The sequence below is a fragment of the Myotis lucifugus genome, unplaced genomic scaffold (genome assembly GCF_000147115.1).
Source record: "Myotis lucifugus unplaced genomic scaffold, Myoluc2.0 scaffold_490, whole genome shotgun sequence".
Classification (NCBI taxonomy): Eukaryota; Metazoa; Chordata; class Mammalia; order Chiroptera; family Vespertilionidae; genus Myotis; species Myotis lucifugus.
Window position 1 is genome coordinate 399,834 of NW_005871538.1, and position 15,591 is coordinate 415,424.

At 53.8% G+C, this 15,591-nt stretch overlaps 1 pseudogene; it reads left to right on the forward strand.

The window, feature by feature from the left end:
- Window positions 1-9,809: 9,809 nt before the first annotated feature.
- Window positions 9,810-12,901, forward strand: LOC102435581 (annotated as a pseudogene).
- Window positions 12,902-15,591: the final 2,690 nt, after the last annotated feature.

A 15,591-nucleotide genomic window follows, 5' to 3' on the forward strand; every position in this document is an offset into this window, starting at 1 on the left:
CGGGAGCCTTGTCCGGTGCTGAGACCGTCCTGGGCTTCGCAGTGGCAGGTGCCCGGTGCTGGTCCCTGGCCTCCCGTCACTCCTGCCCCTCCTCAGCCTCCACCAGGCGAGGGCAGGGCGCGCGGTGCAGCCATTGAATCGCTTGTTCTGTGGTTACAAGTCGGAGCGTGTTCTGGATCATAGCCGTCTACCACGCGGGTCTGAAGGTGCGTTTCCCCCGGAGCTGCCGTCCCCTCTGCGCTCAGCCCCAAGCCTTTCTCTTGGCTTCAACTTTGTCCACGTGGTTGGGAGTAAATTTGGTCCAAATGCCATGGTCTCCTGGTCAAACGCGTGAGGGTCACTCAGGCCCAGCGGAGCGCCGCGCCTGCTCTGAGCCCGAGGTCCTGGGTGGCGCCGCCCACTGGGCTGTGGGGGCCTCTCCCCTCCGGTGTCCAAGGCAGCCTCCGTCGCCAGGGTCCGGGTGGGCTGTGCCCAGGGGGCGGGTGGCGCCCGGCGTGGCCTCCGTGGGCATCACATTTGGCTCCAGCACAGTCCCCAGACGTGGGAACTTCCACGCAGGTGGCCCAGCCCTTCAGGCCCCGGCCACACCCCTCCGTCCTCCCTGCAGGTGCACCTCTCTGGGGTCCTCAGTCACAAATGTGGGGGCATCTTGGTTCCTAGTTCTGTCTTAACACATCACCACACACTTGGTGGCTTAAAACAACAGAAATGTATCCTCAAAGCCCAGGGGGAGGGGGGCACCCTCCAGGCAGATCCTCCTGCCTCCTGAGCTTGGGGGGCCAGGCGGCCTGGGCTCTGGCGCCCAGCTTCCCTCGGCCTCTGTCGCCACATGCCGTCCCCCGTGACTGTGTCTCCTCCTCTGTCTGACCAGGCAGTTGCCACCGGTTTGAGGGCCACTCCCCTAATTCGGGAGGGTCTCACTTTGAGATCCTCCACTTTGTTCTGTCTCTAAGACCCTTTCCCCAAACGAGGCCACACTCACATTCCAGGGTGGAAGGTGGTGCCACCCAGAGTGCACGCCTGGGGCTTGTCTCGGGAAGACACGGACCCACGTGTAGCCTGTTCCTCTCAAACTGCAGACGGAGACGAGACTGACCCTGCCTTCGAGGCCCAGGTTCGAGCGGCTCCTTGTGTTCTGTTCCCTTCCTCCCACCCACTGGCCCCCAGGCCTCTGCTCTGAGAGGCCCAGGGGCAAGGACGCCGTGGGTGCCTCTGTGCTGTGTGCCAGGTACTGTCCCCCACTGAACGCCTTTTCTCTGGTTCATGGGGGGAAGGGCAGCCACTCCCAGTCTTCATTTCCCATCAAGACGGTGCTTCTTTGGCTCAGCCATCGCCCGGCCATCATTAGGTGTGGCCTCCGGGGGATGAAGGAGCAGCAGGCGCGCGACAAGTGCGCTCCCCTGACACTCACCCTAACCCACCCCACTTATCGCCGGAGCGGTCTCGCCGTCCACTCAAAATGCTCTCCCGGCCTCTGCTCCAAGGGCTTGGCAGGTGCCTGAAACCCTTAAGTCATTTAAGTTATATTTCTTTTCCACTTGAGTAGCATCATCACCACAAAACCATTCTAATGCAGCTCTTGAGAACAGGAAATAATTTGGGGCTGATGGCACCTTGGGGACCATCTCTATTCTTTTGAAATAAATGAGCCCTTATCGGTCCTTTTTGAGGATTTTAATGGTTTGTGCAGATTTGCTGCGAGATCAGCTGAGCAGGTTAAGTGAATGTGCCAGATGCACGGCCAGTGCTTCCATAAGACCCCACATTTAGAATTGATGAGCCCCGGAAACTTTGTTTCCATTTTATTTTTAATTAAAGGTATTGGGGTGACACTAGTTAATAAGATCCAGCAGGTTTCACGCACCGTCTCTATGTCTGACGTGTATGGCCCTGAGCCCACTACCCAGAGTCACACCATCTCCCGTCACCGTGTTGGACCCCTTCACCCTTTACTGCCCCCCTTCCCTCTGGCCACCACCACACTGCGGTCAGTGTCTATGAGTTCAGCTTTACCCCCACATCTGAGTGCAATCATGTGGCTCTTAGCTTTTTCTGACTGACTTACTTCGCTGAGCACGATATTCTCAGGGTCCACCCATGTTGTCACAAATGGCAGTATTTCCCTTTTCTGGCTGAGTAGCAGTCCACTGTCCACTTGAGTAGCATCATCACCACAAAACCATGTTAGTGCAGCTCTTGAGAACAGAAAGTAAGTGCCACGTCCTTGGTACCCAGTCCTCTTTCACAGGACACTTTGGTTGTCTCCATGTCTTGGCACTTTGAATAATACTGCAATGAACAGAGGGGGCATAGATCTTTGTGACTACATGATTTTTGTAGATGCCCAGAAGAGAGATTGCTGGTCATTTGGTAGCTCTATTCCTAATCTTCTGAGGAACCACCGCACTGTTTTCCATAGTGGCTGTACCAGTCGACAGTCCCACCAGCAGTGAGTGAGGGTTCCTTTTCTCCAACACTTGTTGCTACTCGTCTTGTTGATAACGGCCACCCTAACAGGTGTGGTGGCATCTCATTGTGGGTTTGATTTGCCTCTCCCTAATAATGGCCAGAGGAATGGAGCATCTTTTGACATATCTGTTGGTCATTTGTGTATCTTCTTGGGAGAAGCGTCTGCAGGTCTCTGCCCCTTTTTAAATTGGGTTGTTTGTTTGTTTGGTGTCGAGTTTATGAGCTCCTTATATATGTTGGATATTAACTCCTGTTGAATCTGTTGTTTGCAAATATCACCTCCCATTCTAATAAGTGTGAGTGTCATCTTTTTAATTTAATTAATTTGGACAGATGCATGCTGTCTACGTCTCTGACAATGACCTTCCCAGCAAGAAGTGTGAGCAGGAGGGAGCAGCTGGCCAACAAGGATTTCTGGGATCAGAGAGAAGGGGGTGCCCAGGCACAGGGAGAGGCTGACCCGGAGGTGAGTTGGGGGAAGAGGTGCAGGGCTGAGCCCCTGGGAAGTGGGGCGTTTGAGCACAGATCTTGGGACTAGCACCTGTCAGTGGAGGAAGTGCCAACGGAGAGCCAAAGCCAGCAGCACGCTCACCTCCCTGTCAAATCCCCAACAAACTTTGCCACTTGAACAGCATGAGCTCAGACATCCCACACAGGTCACATGCTCACAATCAAGGTCAATGGCAAAGACTTCCAGTTTTTATCTGTAATGTATTCTGCTAACAAGATCCTCTCTTGATAGCACCCTCCCCCCCCCCGCCCCCAGGGCTGAGTTTAAAGAAGGGTGACATTTAACGCCGCCTGCTCGGTGCTGGGTAGGTGGCAGAGAATGGCCTTATAGCCTGGGCTGCTTTCAGACGCGAACGTGTGACTTCCATGAACTGAAGTTCTTCTGTCAAAGCTGTGCCGAGCCCTGGCCCATGTGGCTCAGTGGGCTGGGTGTCTTCTGGGCACCCACAGGTCTCCAGCTGGATTCCCAGTCAAGGGCTCGATCCCGTGCAGGAGGTTGTTGATCGCTGGTTCTCTCTCGTTGATGTTCTCCCTCTCTCTTCCTCTCTCTCTAAAATCAATACAAATCATATTTTAAAAACTGTATCAAAAGTCACGTGTTTGCAAGTTCACTCTGACCCCCTCACTGCGGCTGTGCCGGTGAAGCTTACGGAACCCACGAGAAGGCGTGACCGGGCCGACTGAACAGGCAGGCTCTTTCGGAGCCGAGCCGGTACCGGGCTTCCTGCCGGGGCTTTGAAATCCCGTGAGTGCACGTCCCTGAGCGGCAGCAGCGGGAGCGCATGCGCTGTGCTGAGGCCTGGGCACCACCCACTACTCAGCGATGGGGTTAAGTCTCGGCAAGTGGCATTTGGACGTTGGGAGCCAGGCCTCAGGGAGGGCGCCTGCGGGAGGCGCTGTGGAGCCCTTGGGGAGCGCAGGCCTCAGCGGGAGGCAGGCTCTGCGAAAAGCGGGCACGTGGAGAGCATCCCACAGCCAAGGCGATCCCTGCGGAGCTGACGCTGGGCAGCAGCAGATCCCAAGGCGGGGAGAGCGGAGCGCGGGGGGCGGGGGGGGGGTTGAAGAAGAAAGGGGCAGGGGAGCTGTGCCTGTGAGCTCGGGGTCTCCTCTCCCCTCAGCGGTGCCTGGGAACAGGATGTGGCTAAGATGCCACATGGCCAGGAAGGAAAGAGCTGAATGCCGTCCACACGAGGGAGAGAGCCGAGCGCGGCAGGGGGCCGGGCAGCATCCTTAGAGCGAACCGCAGCAGGAAGGAGGCCCGGGCTTCACCGGCACAGAAGTGGCGGGAAGGGGCGCTCACGCGAAGGAAACCGTGAGAAAACTCTGATCTATGATGTGACTATGACCTCACACCTTTATAGAATATTCCAATAAGTCAGATCCTTATATGTGAAGGGAAGCAGTTCGTTCTATTGAAATATTTAAGTATTATTTGCATTCCTAATAAAGATGCCTTAGAAATACCCTGCTGTGCATTAAAACGGGAATAATGTGCAATAGATCATGACTTTGATCTGCAGAATCGATTGGTATCGATTATGTATTTCCAAGATGCTTACAGCTCATTCTGTTTAATTAAGAGATTTCATAAAAGACCATTCGGAAAGCATTAGGCCATCTGCTGCCTCTCGTGATGGAAGAGGTGACATTTTTGAAGGGAAGTGTTGCTAGGATGTTAGTAACTGAATATCCAGCACTGAATGCCAGAGCAGAAGGTGTTAAAGCGCGAGGGCCGAGGCCCTGGGGCGGCTCGCACCGCGGACTCGCACAGGAAGAAGGTTGTGAGGCTGTGCGGTGCGAGACCAGGGGCGGGGCCGCCGCGAAACACACGTGCTTCGCAGAGCGGCCCACCTTCCCTCTGTCCGGCCCTTCACCCCGGCCCTCGGACCCACACCCCACGCCCAGGGGCGCTTCCAGACAGACACGAGTCCCTGCCGCCAGCCGCTCAGCCGGGCCCCTGCGTCGGAGGCTGGGCGCCACTCCCGACTCATTCACCCGTTTGTTCTGTGTCTTAAAGCTCCACTGGCCTGGGGTGGAAACAGACCGCAGTCCTCTCCCAACAGCCCACAGGTTCCGGAGCAGCGCCGCGGAGAGGCACTGGGTGGCCGGGCGGAGGGAGGAGGCGCCGGCCCGTCACCGAAGCCACCGCCCCACACCCACCGAGAAGCAGGTCCCTGACCCGGCGGTGACCAGACTCCCAGACAGGCCACCACCTGCTTCCACACCCGCAGCCACACTGGTCTCCTCTCCAGTGTCACTAGGTTCAGACCCCCGCCCCCAAAGTGGTTTGGCCCACCCACTGAATGGAGGGATCCTGACACGCTCCCTTTTTTATATATTGAAAAAGTGATACAGACTTTTCCCCAAAAAAACAATTCAAATGGGAGAAGAGGCTGCAGGAGACACACACATTCCGGTCCTCCGCCCGGCCCCCTGTCCTCCCTCCAGGGCCACAGGGTCCAAGTCCTTGTACCTGGAAGAGCCCCGGATGCGCCCACAGTGACATCCCCCCTCCCTCAGAGACCAGCTCCTAGAGGGCACGTTTAGGTTCCGTGTCACTTATTTATTTTAAAATCTTTATTGTTGAGAGTATTACAGAAGCCCCATTACCCCCTCCACCTGGTTTCCGCCCCGCACCTTCACCCCCCTACTGTCTGAGTCCATAGTTGAGATCTTTGGTTAATCTCTTCCCACCACCCCCTTCCCTCTGAGATTCATCAGTCTGTTCCATGCTTCCATGTCTCTGCTTATATTTTATTCACCAGTTTATTTTGTTCATTAGATTTCTTGTTGGTTTATTTTGATTTTCAGATTCAATTGTTAGATATGTATTTATTGCCATTTTATTGTTCATATTTTTATCTCTTCTTCCTCTTTCTCTTCCTCCTCCTCCTTCTTCCTCTTTTCTCTTCCTCCTCCTCCCCTTCCTCCTTCTTCTTCCTCTCCCTCTTCTTCTTTTTCTTAAAGAATACCCTTCAACATTTCATGTAATACTGGTTTGGCGGTGAACTCCTTTAGCTTTTTCTTATCTGTGAAGCTCTTTATCTGACCTTCAATTCTGAATGATAGTTTTGCTGGGTAGAGTAATCTTGGTTGTAGATCCTTGGCTATTCATCACTTTGACTATTTCTTGCCACTCCCTTCTGGCCTGCATAGTTTCTGTTGAGAAACCAGCTGACAGTCGTATGGTGCTCCCTTGTAGGTTCTGTGGTAGACGGACAGAGCCCTTGAGCAGGTGGTCCCATGGGATCACCCATGCTCTGCACATGCCCTGCTCTTAGCATCTTGTCTTGCTGGTCCATTTGCTATATGTTTACAGCTCCAAGGACATTTGACAAATGCATGATGGCAGGTACCCATTGCCACAGTTTCTCCAGAATAGTTCCCGGTGTTTCCCCAGTCACCTCCCCTCCTCCCCCAAACCCATGTGACCTCGGATTTTTTCACTGTCTCTGTTGTTTTGCTTTTCCAACGTGTTGTATTCCTAGAATCATGGAGGACATAGCCTTTTCAGACTGGCTCCTTTTGCTTAGCGATAGGCATTTAAGGTTCATTTTCTAAAATGAAAGCTCATTTCCTTTATTCCTGAAGATTATTCTGTAGTCTGGATGTGCCACAGTATGTTTATCCAATCATTTTTTTAAAACATCTTGGTTGCTTCTGATTTGGGGCAATAATGGGTAAAGGTACTATACACATTTGTGTCTAGATTTTTGTGTGGACATGTTTTCAACTCATTTGGATACATACCCAGCAGTCCAACTGGGGGGCTGCATGCTGGGTATAGCTTTGTAAGAGACCGAGAAGCAGCCACAGTGTGAGCGCGTCCATGTCGCCCCTGCACTGGCTGGGAGTTCCTGCTGCTCACATGCTTGCTCACTAACATTTGGTGTTATCTGTGTTTTTGAATTTCAGTCATTCCAATCTCATGTTCTATATGTACCTCTCCCCATTTTTTTTTAATTGGAGAAAACCAGTCCCCTCAAATGGCAGGCAACCTCTACAAATGGTTGTGATATGAGATTTTTTTATTTTTTATTATTGAACACTAGAGGCCCGATGCATGAAATTCATGCACTTGGGGGTGGGGGTCCCTCAGCCCTGTCTGTGCCCTCTCGCAGTCTGGAAGCCCTCAGAGGATGTCTGACGGACTGACTGACTGTCTGGCTGTGCTCGCCAGCCGTTAGCCCGGCTTCTGGCTAAGCAGCACTCCCCCTGTGGGAGCACACTGACCCCCAGGGGGAAGCTCCTGCATTGAGCGTCTGCCCCCTGGTGGTCAGTGTGTGTCATAGCAACCGGTTGTTCTACCATCAGGCTGAAACTGGCTCTCTGACATCCCCCAAGGGGTCCCAGATTGTGAGAGGGCTCTGGCCAGGCTGAGGGATGCTGCTGGTGCACGATCGGGGCCAGGGAGGAACGTGGGAGGTTGGCCAGCTGGGGAGGGACAAAAGGAGGGCTCCAGGACCTGTCCGGCCAGTCTCACTCAGTCCCAATTGGCCAGACCCCAGCAGCAAGCTAACTTACCAGTTGGAGCATCTGCCCCCTGGTGGTCAGTGCACATCATAGCGGGCAATTGAGCAGCCTTAGCATATCATTAACATTTTATGCTTTGATTGGTTGAACGGCCAACTGACACTTAGCATATTAGGCTTTTATATATAGGATCAGTTCAAGACTCTCCCTAAGTTGTCCAGGTTCTAACCAGCTCATCTTGAAAGTGAGGTCGTTTTGCTGTTGTTGGTTCTACTCTGAACCAGGGATTGATGGACTCCAGCCTGCTTTCAGCAGCAGCCCACTTCTGCGGCATCCAATTGGTCAGCTCGCTGACACACCACCAGGCAACATGCCCGTGGCCATGGGGGTGACAGCCTCCTCGTGGGCCTTAATATCAGGACAACCTGTTGCCAGGCGGGCTGGGCTCCGCGGTGCTCTCGGAGGACTGCTGTCTGGCTGTGGGTTCTGCTACATCTCCGTGGTGGTGTGGACACCTGCGCACTCCGCTTCTCACAGGCTGGGCGCGGGTGCGGGGAGGCTCCCGTGCGCCCCCAGCAGGGGGGGCAATGCAGTGGAGGTAAACACGCGGGCTCTGTGATGACATCGAATGCCTCTTGCGGGTCCTCGACTTACTCTAATTGTCACCTCGGAAAAATTACCGAGTCCCTTTAGCGTCTGTTTTCTGGCTCCCAATAGAGAGAGACCGTCTGTCACTGTCCGTGTCGGTGCTGAGCAGTGCTTGTGCTGCTTCAGGAAGGTCAGCGGTGACTGGCCAGTTCCACGCAGACCAGCCAGGTGCCAACAACTGCAGCATCCTGTGGGGTGTGGCCAGCGCCCCAGGGAGGCTGGTCAGCCTCATGGATTCGTGGCCTCAGCTTCACCAGCGAGGGCATAGAGCACAGAACAATCCATACCGATCACTAGAGAAAAAATAAAAATGCTGCCCAAGCTGGTTGGTCAGTGGGTCACCTTTGTGCACAAAGGACAACCTCAAATTGAGGTCATGAAATGGGCGGCTGCACGGACTGTGACATTGCAGGAAGTGGGAATCCGCAGGAACCTATGAAAGAGCGAGTGGGCGGGGCAGTGGTCCTGGGAGCCTGTCTGAGAAGCAGCTCAGGGCGGAGGGAGGGCTTAGTATGTCTGGAGTGATTCGAGTCTATGATGTCAACAGATCCATAGCTTTAGTTAGTCCTTGACATAACGGAGATGGTAAGAACCACTCTTGAGGAAAATTAAATCAAAACATAGACACTGTTTACTCGGCCCGTGTGTGTGAACGATGCCAGGCAGGCCAGCCCCGCCTGCCACCAGTGGCTGGGGATGCCCGGATACAATGGAGGCAGGAGCGTGCAGGGACCTCCAAGGAGGTCGACGGTGCCCTGGCCCTGCCATTGGCTTATCCTTGGGCGCAGGGACGTGCCTCGCTGAGTTAGTCTGGCTGGACACAGACTCCAAATGGAGTCGGGATTTGCTGCTCCTGCCGGGCAGTATCTGGGGCCAGGTCCCTGGGACCAGCCACAGGCCCGGCCCCGGTCCGGCGCGCAGTGAGCTCAGGGACAAAGGCCCTCGCCGCGACCTCGACCAGGGCGGGCGGCCCGGGCGCCAGAGCCTCTGCATTCAGGCCGGCGATTCCTCTGTGAGCCCTGGGCATCGACGTGCTGACCACCGCGCCCGGGAGGGGCCGCCTGAATGGGGACCCGAGCGCGTGGATCGTGGCTGACACTCGCTTTCCTCCGGAGGGAGCCCCCCCACCGCCACCCACAGGAAGCCGCGCCTGCCGACCCGCCGGTGGGGATGGGGGGGAGGGCCCGGGAAGGAGGCCGCTGGGCAGAGCGCTGGGCTCCTCCTCAGTGGGTCAGTGTGCGCTGCTCTGCTGTGTCGCGCCTGGAGGAGGTGGACGAGCACCAGAGCGGTGTCCCGATGGGGACAGCCCCGAGGAGGACAGTCCGCGCTGGCGAGGCCGGAGGGTGCTGCCAGCGGGGCCGCCCGGGAACGGGCAGAGGGAGCCTCCCGCGCCTGCGTTGACCTGACAGCGGCTGCCAGGGCAGCGCGGGGTTCCAGGCCTCGCATCTGGAGGGTCCCTGGCACCTCGCGGTAGCAGTTCTGATGGTGGCGCGGGCTGAGGGGTGGGCCTCTGTTGGAGAAGGAAGGCCTTTGTGGGATTGAATCCAATCCCGTGGCCCTGCAGGCTGCTCCTGGAGCCGCCGTGACTGTTCAGTCTCCGCAGACCCTGGGGAAGGAACCTGCCGCCAGCAGGGAAGCTTCCTGGGCTGCGAGGAGCCCGCACGCCCCGTCCCAGGGCTGCGTGTCCTTTTCTGGGGCAGCTCACACGCATGCCCCATCCTCTCCTGCTGTCACCACCACCGCAGGCACACCCGCCTGTGGTCGCGGGAACACCCCTCTCCCAGCGGCGCCAGCAGCATCGGGCTTGTTGGGTGAGGATGCAGGGCTCTGGTTGCGGTGTCAGCCTGCAGGGGTGCAGTAACAGGACAATTAACACACAATCACGGGGTGGCCTCGAGGACAGAGTCTAGCCAGCCTCCAGGACACCCACCACGCCCTCGGTGGGGGGACACCTGAGCTGCTGCCTCCAAGGAGATCCGAGGGCTCAGGATCCGGAGTCCCTGCCAGGGGGGCCTCGCACTCGGGGGTGCCCTGTGACCTCTCTCTTCTTACTTGACTCAAATTCAAATAAAAATCCTGCCCAAGCCACCCTGGCAGACTCATTCACACCGGGAGTCCCTCTGAGAGGACCTCAGCACCAAACCTGTACTGCTCATCCCTTACCACGCGGAGGGAGCTGGCCATGCACAGGCGCGGCCCCACGGTGAGGAGGCGGGCAGAACGCGAGCAGCCGCGGGGCAGCTGCGGGGCAGGGGGCAGGTGCATGGCTGCCTCTTAGCAGCAGCGTCTGCACCGTGTGGGACGAACCCTAGACGTTCAACAAGCACATCCCCGCCTCCCGGCCTTGCTGCGTGGAGCCCAGCAGCCTTGCTTTTGTCTTTTTGCCGTAACATCCTTCCTTCTGTGGGTCTCTCTGCCTCCAGGTCAAGCGTGGGCATTACCTTTACAGCGCTGAGTGGCTGTCGCTGTCCACGTGACTCCGTGGTCCCGTGAGCGCCTAGGACAGGACCAAGTTCCATTTGTCCCAACACCCAAGCACAGCAGCACTCTGCCCACCAGAGAGACAGTTTGATCTCTGTATCTACAAATCTCTAGTTTCATATGTTTCGATTTTTTAAAATTCCACTTATCAGTAAAATTATGCAGCATTTATCTTTCTCTGTCTGACTTATTTGACTTAGCATCACACCCCCTAGGTCCACTATGGTCTTGCAAATGGTCATATTTCATTGTTTTTTATTGCTGAGCAATATGCCACTGTATATATGTACCACAGCTTTTTTTTTTTTTTACCCATTCATCCATCGATGTACACTAAGATTGCTTCCATATCTTGGCTATCCTAATATATAAAAGCCCAGGGTCCGTAACAAACAACCGAACAAACGACCGTTCCACCCCCAGCCCTCAGGCTCCATTGATCAGGGGATGGCTAACAGGGAACTGGGGTCCCTCAGGCTCCAATGAATTCATGGCAGCAGCGACTGGTGAGCGGGCGGAAGGCAGACCACTTGGTCCCTCCCCCTGCAGGCTCCCATTGATCAGAGGGTTGGTTAGCCGGGAACCGGAGTGAGTGGTGTGAACTGGCGAGCCGCTGAAAGGCAGGCTTCTTGGTCCCTCCTCCTGGCCCTCAGACTCCAATCAATCCGTGGTGGAGGCCGGGAAGAACTGGGAACTGGCTTCCTTAGTAGGCCTGTAGGTTCAATCTCCAGAGGACAGGCCAGGCACCAACAAACCAGTGCCTCCGGCATGATCCCGACAACACTGCCGGCCTCCTGGAACTTGGCCTTGGGCACTGCAGCCGCTTCCCCTCCCTGGACACTCCACAGGAAGAAAGGATACTGCCAGCAGTGCCAGGGGTGACCAGCAGTGACTGACTGCTCTCCCTGTGCTTCCTCCGGGTCACTTGAGCTGGCCCCTGCCCACCCCGCTCCAGATGAAGTGTGATCACTGCACAGGGAAGGAGTGTAGTAAAAAAAACAAAAACTGATGACCAAGAGAATGCTGCAGTCAATGTCTGGAGTCCGGCTCAGGAGAACGGAGAGAAGGGAGAATTCCATAAGTTGGCCGATGCCAGGATATTTCTGAGTGACTGCCTGGCATGTGACAGTTGTGTGACCACAGAGGAAGGAGTCCAAGTTTCTCAACAGAACACCAAGGACTTCTTCCGTGTTCTGAACCTTAATAAGAAATGTGATCCTCACAGCACAAGGTGCTGGCAGTGTCCGTGTGTCCTCAGTCTCTGCTTTATTTTGCTGCTAAATTCAACCTCAGTGTCACTGATGCATCCAGAAGGCTCTGCGGCTTCCTCAAAAGCCTTGGGGTGCACTGTCTTTGACATGGAGATGGCTGCGGACATCAGCATCCTGGAGAGTCAGAAGGAATTTGTGCGTCGGTACTGCCAGCACCGTGAGGAAGAGCCCCGGCTACCCATGTTGACCTCCGCCTCCCCCAGCTGGGACCGATATGCAGAGCGCATGCTGGGTCACCCCATCACCCCCATCTCTGCATGGCCAAGTCTCCCCAGCAGATCATAGGCTCTCCGGTGAAGGATTACTTCACCAGACGGCAGAACCTGTCCCCAGACAAGATTTTCCACGTCATTGTGGCCCCCTGTTATGACAAGAAACTGGAGGTCCTTTGAGAAGATGTTCCCACAGCTTTACATAGTTCCCAGGGTGCTGCCTGCGTATTAACCTGAGGTGAAATTGTTCAGATAATGGAGCAAAGTGACCTCGCCTCGCATGACGCCGCTGTGGACACTGTTTGGAGACATGAAGGAGGAGGAGGTGAGGCTCCACGAGGGTGCCAGCTCCAACGGGTACCTGGCGCATATCTTCAGGCACACGGCCAAGGAGCTGTTCAACGAGGACATGGGGTGCTCACCTATCGCACCCTGAGGAACAAAGACCTCCAGGAGTCACCCTTGAAAGGGACGAAGAGGTTCTGCTACGCTTTGGGGCTTCTCACAGCTTTCGGAACATTCAGAAGTGGTCCTGAAGCTGCAGAGGGACAAGTTCCCCTGCCACTTCGTAGAGGTCCTGGCCTGCACCAGGCATGCCTAAGCGGCAGGGGCCAGGCCCAGGCAGAGGACGGGCGTGCAGACAGGGCACCGCTGTGGTAGATGGAAGGCATCTACGCTGCCATCCCAGTGTGGCCCCCGGAGACCAGCACCCATGTGCAAGACCTATACTAGGAGTGGCTGGGGCCGGAGGGGGGGAGGGAGACTCCCCCTGGGCCCAGGCAGCCCTGCACACTGCCTAGCAGGGCCCAGGGCAGCCTACCAGACATCAAGTGGTAAAGGTCTAGCAGGCCTGCAGGCTGCCTGAGGAGGGGTGTCAGACACGTGAAGGGACGGCTTAGCATCTCTGTCATCGCTTTGCTTTTCAGAATTCCCTGCTTCCCATCTGTCGGCTCCCTCCCTCTGAGGGGCGCTGTAGTTGTCACATGCAACTGGAATATTGTATCTCGAATGGATTGCCCCAATCCTTTTATCCGATGATGAAAAAATCCCAAAGAACAAGAATGGAGACAGACTACTGCCCTTTAGGCTTAAAAAAAAAACCCAGAAGTGTCCTGCGAAGAGACGCTTGGTTCTGTCCACACTCCTCAGAGAGATTGGATGAGGAAATGGCCAGGTTTGGCCCTGAATTTACCCACTTATGTTACTCTTGAAGGTGTCTTTGCCACAATGTGAATAAACTGCCACCTTTTGGAATAGGTGCTCATACGAAAGTCTGCATTCCCAACTTTTCTTGAAACAGATCTGTGTTCTGCAGCTGTGGCCACTGTCCTTAGATCAGGTCCTGAGACCAGGTCCTGTCACTGGGAATCAGGGGGGCACTGGAGTGGAGCCCCCTCCCCCCCATGCCCTTTTACATTCAGGGATTGAGCTGAACTCACTTTGTGGGAGGCCTGGCAAGAGTGACAGGTGTCACAAAGGGAAGATGGAGAATGGAGAGGTGGACACCCTGTTCAGTCCCTCCCTGGGTGGGGTCAGGCAGATGAAGGCCAGCCTGCCTACCCCACAATTGGGTGAGATAGCGTCCTCTGTGTCCACCTCTCACCCCATGGGTCCAGCCACTCCTCTTAGCTCCGGACAGAGCTCTGCATTCCATGACAGTGCACTCTGCCCTCACATGCTGCTCGCCCTAAATAAGAAGGAAGAGAGCAGTTGGCCCACAGACAACTACACAGAAAGATAGAGCTCATGGCTGGCAAGTGCAGTGGCTGTGGCAGGAGCCTCTCCTGCCTCCGTGGCAGTGCTAAGGAGCAGCGAACTGAGTGGTAAGGAGCAGTGAACAGGCGGGTGGTAAGGAGTGAGGGGTCCTGGACTGCGAGAGGGTGCAGGCCGGGCTGAGGGACACCCCGCTCCAGTGCACAAATTTCATGCACCGGGCTTCTAGTTGTAAATAACTCCACAATGAACATAGGGGAGCAGATAGCTTTTTGAATTAGTGTTTTCATTTTCTTTAGATAAATTCCCAGAAGTGCAACTGCTGGATTGCGAGGTAGTTCTATTTTTATTTTTTTAGTAGCTGCACCAATTTGCAATCCCACCAAGTGCACAAGGGCTCCCATTTCTCCACATCCTCACCAACACTTGTTTGTTGATTTATTGATGATGGTTGTTCTGACAGGTGTGGTGGTGCCTCACTGTGGTTTTGCTTTGCATCTCTCTGATAATCAGTGATGTCTGTTTGCCATCTGCGTGTCCTCTGGAGAAATGTTCTTTCAGGTCCTCTGTCCATTTTTTATCTGATTATTTTTTTATTATTAAATTGTATGAATTCCTCAAAAATTTTGGAAATTAACCTAATAGGATAAAAAAGGCCTCTTTTTCCTTGCTGTGGCCTTCCACAATTTATGAAAAGCACTTGGTAATTAATCCCCAAGATTGTTAGCTCCTCTGGATCAAACAGCCCCTCTGTTCAAACTGCGGGACAAGATAAGCTACTCTTAAGACTACATTCTTCCATCCCCCTCCTCCTTGCTGGTTTTACAACTGAGGAATAATTAGTAGAAAGTTCCCTTCTTCCTTCCCCTTCAAAAAAGCCTCTTTTGAACTCTTTTTAAGTTTTGCTCTAAGCATGTTTTACAGGCTTGGGGAAAATACTGCTAAGACACCTCCCTAAGACATCTGCCTGGACTGTCTCCTAAAGAACAAACAAACTACAGTCCCACTGATGTCTGTCCATGATCAGCCTCAAGTCTTCTCCCTTCCTTGTCACTTAGTAACAGCCTCTGCCTGAAATGGCAGGCTGCCCTTGATTTCTTGCTCTTGTATTGATTAACAATGCACCAGCCTTGCCTTTGGGAAAGTAAAATAAACTTCTTCTCTATATCTGTCTCTTCTCTCAGTTGTGAATTCTTTCACAGCCCATGTCACTGACCAAAACCCTAACAAACCCCTTATCAAATGCAACCTTTGCAAGTATGTTCTCCCATTCTGTAGTTTGTCTCCATTTTGTTGATCATTTCTTTTGCTATGCAGAAGCATTTTAGTTTGATGAAGTCCCATTTGTTTATTTTTGCTTTTTACAAAGTTATAATAATCAAAACAGCATGGTACTGGAACATAAAAGATACACTGACCAATGGAACAGACTAGAGAGCCCAGAAATAAGAAGGCAAAAATATACCATGGAGAATGGCAATCTCTTCAACAAGTGGTGTTTCAAAATTGGACATATATGTGCAAAAAAAAAAAAAAAAAAAGAAAGAAAGAAAGAAAGGAAAAGAAAAGAAAAAGAAGCTAGACCACTTTCTTACACTTTATACAGAAATAAAGTCAAAATTGATTAAAGACTTAAATGTGTGACCTGAAACCATAAACCCAGAAAACCTATAGTAAACTTTTTGACATCAATCTGAGTAACATCTTTTTGGGTATGTCCCCTTAAGCAAAGAAAACAAAAGCAAAAATAAACAAATGAAACTTCATCAAGCTAGTGTACCATTTTAATTGCCATTACATTATTTTGGTAATAT